Source organism: Saccostrea echinata, unplaced genomic scaffold, assembly GCF_033153115.1.
Source record: "Saccostrea echinata isolate AGI-Se365-2 ecotype Australia unplaced genomic scaffold, CSIRO_AGI_Sech_v1 ptg000058l, whole genome shotgun sequence".
In the NCBI taxonomy this organism is placed as follows: Eukaryota; Metazoa; Mollusca; class Bivalvia; order Ostreida; family Ostreidae; genus Saccostrea; species Saccostrea echinata.
The window spans coordinates 1705799-1714926 of NW_026889807.1; the positions used below are offsets into that span (position 1 = coordinate 1705799).

General features: G+C 36.7%; 1 long non-coding RNA gene across 1 annotated transcript; it reads right to left on the reverse strand.

Moving 5' to 3' along the window:
• Positions 1-7503: 7503 nt before the first annotated feature.
• Positions 7504-8746, reverse strand: LOC133174700 (uncharacterized). Its single transcript, XR_009719178.1, has 3 exons — positions 8691-8746; positions 8004-8234; positions 7504-7790 (listed from the first exon to the last, which is right to left on the reverse strand). It is a non-coding gene; the product is annotated as an uncharacterized LOC133174700 (long non-coding RNA).
• Between the last annotated feature and the right edge of the window lie 382 nt (positions 8747-9128).

Genomic DNA, 9128 nt, shown 5'->3' on the forward strand with positions numbered 1-9128 from the left:
AAACGAGTACTCTGGATGTGTTTTATTTTTCTATAGCCCGTTTAAACATTCCCTAGGTCTATACCAGTTTTCCAGGTGCGAAACTTTAAAGAATGTTGGAAACAGAAACCCCTCCCCCGTTTTGACGTCATTTTTGAACCCTTAATTGTTTGTACACTCCATATAAATTTATGATAAAATTTCATAGAATTTACAGAATGGGGTAAAAGTTGCAAATTTTACGGAACAATTGTGTTCTACCACTTGCCTGAGGCCTGTTCAACAGAGCGAACGTTCGCGAGCGCTCGCTTAAATTCCTTATTTTTCCAACAGAAATGTTCGCGAGCGCTCGCGAAAGTTCGCTCTGTTGAACAGGCCTCTGGATTGGGGTCAAAGGCTGGTGAAGGTCTCGAGGGGTGTAACTGATGTCACTAAGTTACACTATCAAAACTTCGAGTTAATGCCTACTATCTCAAATAGGTTCTGCCAGCAAGTCACATGTCACACCTCCCCGTTGGTGGCCCTGGAAATACTTAGGTAGTTGAGTGACAGTGGCAAGAGGCGAGTCTCCAGCGCCTTTAAATAACTGGAATCTGTGACTAGGGGAAGGAAAACCCCAACAGAAAACCACCGGCCCTCCGGGTCCAGGGGGTTTTGCGCAGGGTTAACAACCCGCCATGTAAAAAGGCAATTGCTACAGAAACGCATACAAGATTTAATCAAGACTTCTCAAATTCTGGAAGAGAAGGTTCTCCAAAAGGAAGACGAAGGACGCCATGTGGTGAAAACCAGAGACAGAAGGAAACTACAAGGCCGAAAACCCTTCTCGGACCCAGAAATATCAATATAGGAACTTGGAACGTAAGAACCATGTACGAAGCAGGGAAAACAGCGCAAATTGCAGCAGAGATGAGAAATTACAATCTGACACTGCTCGGCATAAGTGAGACAAGATGGATTCAATCAGGACAGTGCAGACTTACTACAGGTGAATTACTCCTCTATTCTGGACATGAAGAAGAAAATTCACCGCACTCTCAAGGAGTGGCACTCATGCTATCCAAAACAGCAAGGGAAGCATTAATAGGCTGGGAAGCACATGGACCAAGGATTATAAAGGCATCTTTTAAAACAAAACATAAACGGATTAGCACAAACATTATCCAGTGCTATGCCCCAACAAATGATGCAGAGGAAGAAGCAAAAGATGAGTTCTACAACAGACTTCAAAGTGTTATTGACACTTGTAGAGAAAGAGATGTTACCATCATGAGAGAGACCTTAACGCAAAAATTGGAAATGATAACACCGGATATGACGAGATTATGGGACAACATGGACTGGGACAAATGAATGAAAATGGTGAAAGATTAGCAAACTTTTGTGCATTCAACAAAAACTAGTTATTGGTGGCACTTTATTTCAGCACAAAAGAATACACAAAGCCACCTGGGTATCACCAGACCAATTAACTGAAAACCAGATAGATCATATATGCATCAATAAAACGTTTAGAAGATCTTTGCAGGATACCAGGGTCAAACGAGCAGCAGATGTAGCCTCAGATCACCATCTATTGACAGGCAGCATCAAACTGAAGCTCAGAAAAATGAAAACAGAAGGAAACTCTCAGAGAATCAGATATAACACCAGGTTTCTCCAAGATACCCAAATCTTACAGGAGTATAAGATTGCGGTTAAAAACAAATGCCAAGCCCTTTAGGAAATAGGGGAAGTAACAACAGTTGAAGACCATTGGAAAGGGATAAAAGAGACCATCACAACAAGCTGCCATGAAATACTTGGAGTGAAAAAGTACCATCATAAAGAGTGGATCACAAATGACACACTTAGGAAAGTACAGGAGAGGAAGGCTAAGAAGGCTGAGGTCAATTCAAGCAGAACAAGAGCTGAAAAAGCAAAAGCACAAAAAGAGTATGCAGAGGCCAATAAGAGAACTAAACAAAGTATTAAAGCTGACAAAAAGGTACATGGAGGAACTAGCAACGGAAGCAGAACAAGCTGCAAGAGCAGGAAACATAAAAGACTTGTATGACATCACCAAGAAACTAGCTGGGAAGCGAAGTAAACAAGAAAGGCCAGTGAAAGACAAGGCAGGGAAGCAACTAGAAGGGGAAGGAGAACAAAGAAGGAGATGGAAAGAGCATTTTGAAGAATTGTTGAATAGGCCAGTTCCACCCAACCCTCCTAATATTACACCAGCAGACGAGGACCTAGACATAGACTGGGGACCACCTACTAAGGAGGAAATAAAAATAGCCTTAAAACAGATGAGGAATGGCAAGTCAGCAGGGCCTGATAATATCCCGGCTGAGGCACTTAAAGCTGATTTTGACAACTCAGCCGACATACTTCACCCACTTTTTCAAAAAATATGGGAGGTAGAAACAATCCCAGAAGAATGGAAAGAAGGATACCTCATCAAGCTTCCAAAAAAAGGAGACCTCAGCGATTGTGCCAACTATAGGGGAATAACACTGTTAGATGTTCCAGGGAAGGTATTTAATAGGATCATACTGAACAGAATGAAAGAAGAAGTGGATGATAAGCTGCGTGACCAACAAGCTGGATTTCGTAAAAATAGATCTTGTACGGACCAGATAGCAACGTTGCGCATTATCATCGAACAATGTGATGAATTTAACTCCTCCCTCTATGTCGGCTTCATAGATTACGAGAAAGCCTTTGACAGTGTTGACAGGGAGACAATATGGAAACTTCTGCGACATTATGGAGTTCCTTGTAAACTGGTAAATATCATCCGCAACTCTTATGAACACCTGACATGCACGGTCATACATGGAGGACAATTGACGGAACCAAAAACAGGAGTTCGTCAGGGATGTCTACTGTCACCCTTTCTATTTCTTCTTCTTGCAATAGACTGGATAATGAAATCATCCACGGACAATAGGAGTAATGGAATACAGTGGACACCATGGTCACAGTTAGACGACCTAGACTTTGCGGATGATTTGGCACTCCTATCACATACCCGGGCACAAATGCAGGAGAAAATTACAACTGTGGCAGAAACATCAGCACAGATAGGACTCAACATCAATATTGCAAAAACAAAGATCCTAAGAGCAAACACACCATCACATGCTTCATTAAATATAGAAGGAAAGAAAATAGAGGAAGTAGAACATTTCACCTACCTTGGCAGTATAGTGGACCAACAAGGAGGAACGGAATTGGACATAAAAGCAAGAATAGGAAAAGCCAGAGTAGCATTCCTGCAACTTGGAAACATCTGGAAGACCAAGGGAATTACAACAGGCACCAAAGTTAGGCTTTTTAACAGCAATGTTAAGGCAGTGCTTCTATATGGTTCTGAGACATGGAGGATGACTTTTACCACAACAAACAGGATCCAGACATTTGTCAACTCTTGTCTGAGACGCATCCTCCAGATCAGATGACCCGACAAAATCAGCAACATCAATTTGTGGCAAAGAACAAACCAAGCCCCTATAGAAGAGGAAATAATGCAGAGAAGGTGGAAGTGGATAGGGCATACTCTACGCAAGCCCAACAATAACATCACAAGGCAAGCCCTATCCTGGAACCCCTAAGGAAAACGTAGGAGAGGTAGACCAAAGAACACCTGGCGGAGAGATCTAGAGGCAGACGTTAAAAGAATGGGCAAGAACTGGAAGGAGGTTGAAAGCACTGCTCAGGATAGAGGGGCCTGGAGGAATCTTGTCTGCGGCCTATGCCCCAAAAGGGGTTGCAGGCATAAGTAAGTAAGTAAGTAAGTAACTTGCCTGGATTAACCGGATTTTTTGACGACAAATGTTCATATCAAGAGTTTTTCTCAGTTACACTCAGGTAGAAAAAACGTCATATTTGAGGTTGCGCCGCTTGGACATACCATTGCTTACAAAAACAATAACAATTTATTAAAAAATAAAACTTAAGATTTATGGTTTATTCTATCGATAGAAAAGATGATGCTAACTAAATACATTAAAATTCATTGATGTACCTAAAACGGTTTTAATTTTATGGCGCTAGTCCACGAACTTTTTGATAACCCCTCGTACTTGCATGTAATTCACGTATGCTGTCCTGTCGCAGAGGATACCGTGATCGAGTTCAATTCATTTATTTATTTTTAAAATAAACGGTTTTGGCTTACAAAGGTAGTACTGTAAAGGAAAGTGCATGTTAATTGCTGAACATGTTTGTAAATAATGCAATTTGATGAACTTATGATTTCTTCCAATAGACTTTAAAACACAAATATCAATCAACCTTTGTTTTAAAATTGTTTGTTTTTATAAGTAACTGACTTGTTCACACGAAATATATATTGTCCTTCCTGACATATTTTATTTCTTAAATAAAATCTAAGTCGTCATGTTGCAGATTTTATTTCAGAAATAAAATACATGTATGTCAGAAAGGACAATATAATACTTTTTTTTCCCGTTAATTAAGATTGTTATAGATAGTTTTGAATTTCTTAAATTGCAAAACTTTAATGAAACAATACCATAGGTCCATTTTTTAAATACTATTTCTCGTGAATTCTATCAGAGTTGTCATTTAACATTTTTGATTATACAATTTTCACTACGCAGTTCTTTGAACCAAACTGTAAACATTCTAAATATTCAATTGTAGACTTGCTCAAGTCTCTATGTTTTAGTGCTCTCTTTCATACTTTTTGATAATGTCAAACATAGTTTTTTTTTTTTTATTTTAGCACACTTGTAACAGATTTGTACCTTCTCTACATCACAAGCAGTATGACTACCCCCCCCCCCCCCCCCAACATATTATTTATAACTTTTGATTTTAATGCAACATGGCTTTCCTTCCTTGGCATGCTATTTGCTTTTACCTGTAATTGTACACGTAACTACTACTAAAATTTAATATTACCCAACTGGCAAAACGCAAACTTATTCGGAAGAGGGGTGGGGGGGGATGGGGTGGGGGGGGGGGGGGTTGGACTTGATATTATAGACACTGTTGTAGTAAATAACATTTTCAAAGTATCCACTAAAATCTTTTATACCGTTGTTGTGCATGGAGTAGGTAGGTGGGGTGCATGCACCCAACCTTTGTTTGAGGTGAATCTTTTGCCAATTTATGTGTGGAAATTTGATATACTTAGCCGGGTGGCCCACATTTTTCTTATAGAATGTTGGAACAACCATCAAGTTGCGGTATTTTACTGAAAATATTTTCTGCTGAAAAAACCTGTTTCCCTATTTCTCTCCCCCCCCCCTTTTTTTTTTAGCTCGTCGTCTTTTTTATGGCCTTCTCCCCACTTGGAATTTGAAATAAAACACTGCTGAGGGCCTGCAATATACCTCTATCTTCTAAATAACCGAGACTATACCATGATTTCATAAAAGAAGAAGGAAAAAAGGGGGGGGGGGTAAATAAAAAGAATTGAAATGAGTACAATTTATTATTGTTATTTTCAATGATGTATTTTTTTTTTCTTAATTGATTTTCGCACAGAATTGCATATTGAGGGAAGAGTATGAAACGTTTTTGTTAATCATTTCTATCATTTATCTAAATGTTTAAAATCACATAGTCTCATTGATATGAATTTAGATATAATAATTACCACTGATTTATATCTGAAAATAAAAGTTTGCTTTGACATATGTACATATACGGAGACGGAGAAGATGCTCCTGTGACGTATCTCCGTCATGCATTCTTTATAGGCTATCTGAATTTGCATGTTCTACTGCCTGTTCAATATAACATAAAACAGCAATATATGCATATATTTTGTTACTAATGATCGAATTAAGCAATTGCAACATACATGTATATAAACATGCTTAAAATATATCAATTAGACGACAAGATAAACTCAAAAAGGCTTCAGAGACATATTCTTAATACACAGTATGTTGCTCGATCTTCGAGATTTTTAGATTATTTAATATAATTTTAGATTATTTAATATGAAGTATTCATTATTTAAATTGCAAGTAATCCGCATTTAGAAACTGGAGAGTTAGGACACAATATACATGTAATTAGGGACTCATCAACATGTTTTCTCTTCATACGTTCTACTTATATCAAAAAGGGAAGTAATATTACGTAAGTGAACTTTTTACGTGTTAATTGATCCAAAAAGGCCATACGTAGTCTACGCCATATTTGATCTGTGGGAAAATGTGGCCGTAGCATATATGTTGAATAATGTGAAAAATGCTGTAAATAAAAGAAGATTGTCCGGTATGACTGTCCTATATTACTGCTGGTCTGTTCTGATTCTGTGGAGCTTCTGTGTAACATCGGTATGTTCTCCTTTTTTAGTTTATTTTTATGTTTTTTCAAAACGAAAGTAGGAATTGGAGAAACTCAATACAAATTGCAATTTCACTTCAATAAAAAATTTGCTCACTGGAACAAATAAAGCCAATAAAAATTGTTCATTTCCATTCATTTTTTATCCAAGCTTTGTATGGGTATAATGTTATGCCATAAGGACAGGGATTAACATATGTATATATGTGCATAATCTTGCAATGAACCAAAAATTAAAAAAAAGGATAAAATAAAATTGAATTTAGTTATTTTGTCTTGAATAATTTTCCCCAGTTTGTATTATTAGCCATTTAAACACAATGTCCGCCTTATTATTTCCTTTTTAGACGGTGGCTATTTACAGCCACAGGCTGTTGCTGCTGCTTTTGGGCTATAAATAACAACAGTGTAAAATTACGGGGACCCTAGCGGCGATTTTTGCAGAGTCAAAATAATGAAAATAGGGTTGATTCAATGTTTGAAAATAAAATGCACATAGTTAACAAATACTCTCAAGTTATTTCAAAGACATTTTGTTGATGGGAACAAAGCTTAATTCCTGATATTTGCCGTTATCGATATTTCTCGCTTTATGAATATTCATTAAATTACGCCGACCTACAACTAATTCAGTCCTGTACGAAAATTTACGCCCTGACCTTAGGCGGAAATCAAAAGACGGAATCCGCCTTTATCTATAAAGAACTTAATAAGACTATTAGACGGACTCCGGGTGGAATCAGGGCGGAATAGGGCTCGAAATATTTAAATGAGTTAAGGCGTATTCCGCCTTTCCTAATATGGATTACTTTCAAGGCATATTCCGCCTTACCTGCAAGGTGTATTCCGCATTCATGGCAAGGCGTATTCCGCCTTACTTAGGATAGGCGTATTCCGCCTTACTAGCAAGGCGTATTCCGCCTTACTTAAGATAGGCGTATTCCGCCTTACTAGCAAGGCGTATTCCGCCTTAATGGTTAGAGGGATTTTGCATTAATGGTTACATAATCTGCCAATCACAGTGTATCAGCTATTGTTGTTTCAGACTTTTACAAACTTAACAATTAAAAAAAAATGAAATTATACAAATTATAAATCATTTATTTACAAGTTCTTTAAAATTCAATGACTAAAAAAATTTTACATCTGGAAATGTTATGCCTTGCCTTAAATTCACACGAAATAAAAAGATGAAAAATATTGTACCAAAACTTGATTTTTCTTCATACATCTACATAATAATGTGACTGTCACAGTTGAATTAACAAATAAAAAAAGAAAGACAAAACCATTGTTTAAAAGTCAATTCAACAAAACAATTAGCTGTTAATTTACCACTGGTTGATTATTTTCACAAAATTCTTTCTGTCTGCAAGGAAAGAGTGTGTCATTTTTATTGTTCTTCTTCCTAAAATATCTGGAATAACTTAATTATCTTTTCCATGACTCAAGCTTTCCTTTGCCATTCTTCACACACGGTCACAACATGTTGAAGTCTATAAAGAAAATACAAACTGAGATGAATTTCTCATTTTAAAACAACTCTTGAACATTTTTCAATAAAATGACTCTTTTATGGCATTCTGTTCTGTAATACAGATCAGGATGCAAACAGTCTTGTCTAATTTCTCTCAACACTTAAAACTACAAAATATAAGAATAATTTTTCATATATTTATCAGACATCTGATGTCTTCATGTATTCTTACCTCTCATAACCTCCAATACAGTTGAATGAAGCACATGTGTTAGATTGCATTCCTTTTTCCCATGAATCTTCGGCAAGCTCTCAAATGAGAAGTCTCAGCAGCATTGTCAGTTTACTGCTAAGGGTGGGTGGACAGTGACTTCTGGCCTTCATCCTGACTTGTTGCAGTTGCCGCAGTCCTCATTTCACCTTTATCGGCCAGAATTGCTGAGGACTTAAAAAGCTCGAAGTGCTGAAATGTATAACACTGCACTGCAGAAAATCCTAATATCTACAGTTTTAAAAATTGACTTAAATAGGTTTTTAATCCCTTATTCAATTACTACTCATAATCTTCATATATTTATAAAAGGTAATAACGTAAGACCCCATTCTACAAACACTTTTAATTTACATGTATATTCAATAGCTGCTCATGAAATATGTAGATCTAACTTAAATGAATATACTCATATCCATGTATGTTTTGAAATGTACATTTGCAGCTGCTTATTGAATAATTAGGAAACTATCGTGTAGATACATCAACGTTAGGAGGAATGGTACACTTCAATATGGATGAAAAAATAAATAAAAAAAAACTTGTTCAATTTCACCCCAAAAATGTATTTTAAGAATTTCATCAAGGTAAAAAAAAAAGAATTCCATGTACATGATGTATATATTAATAGTTTAAATGATGACTTACATCTCAGAACCTGACTCCTAATCCCAACTGAGCAGCGAACTACACTTTTAGAAGGGTGCCTGTGTCACCATTCCACTAATATACACACATCATATAAACAAATTTTTCAATCGTGATTTTAAAACTGGAAGTAACTATAGGTCGCTAATTTTAAAAGGAAATCGTATTTCCGGAAAACACATACGCAAAGTGAAAAATAAAATTACAAAAAGTACATGTTGATTAATAATTGACAAATGAATTAGTAATTTTTTTTTTATCCTTTATCTTTGTACTTTTTAATATTTTAATCTAAAAGGATATACTCATAACATTGAAAACAAGGCGGGGGGGGGGGGGGGGAGGGGGGAGGCTACCCTACATTAGGCAAAAAGAAATGGCGCCTGAAATTTTATGCGCAAACTTTTTTATAACATCTGGGTCAGTGTAGAGTATAAT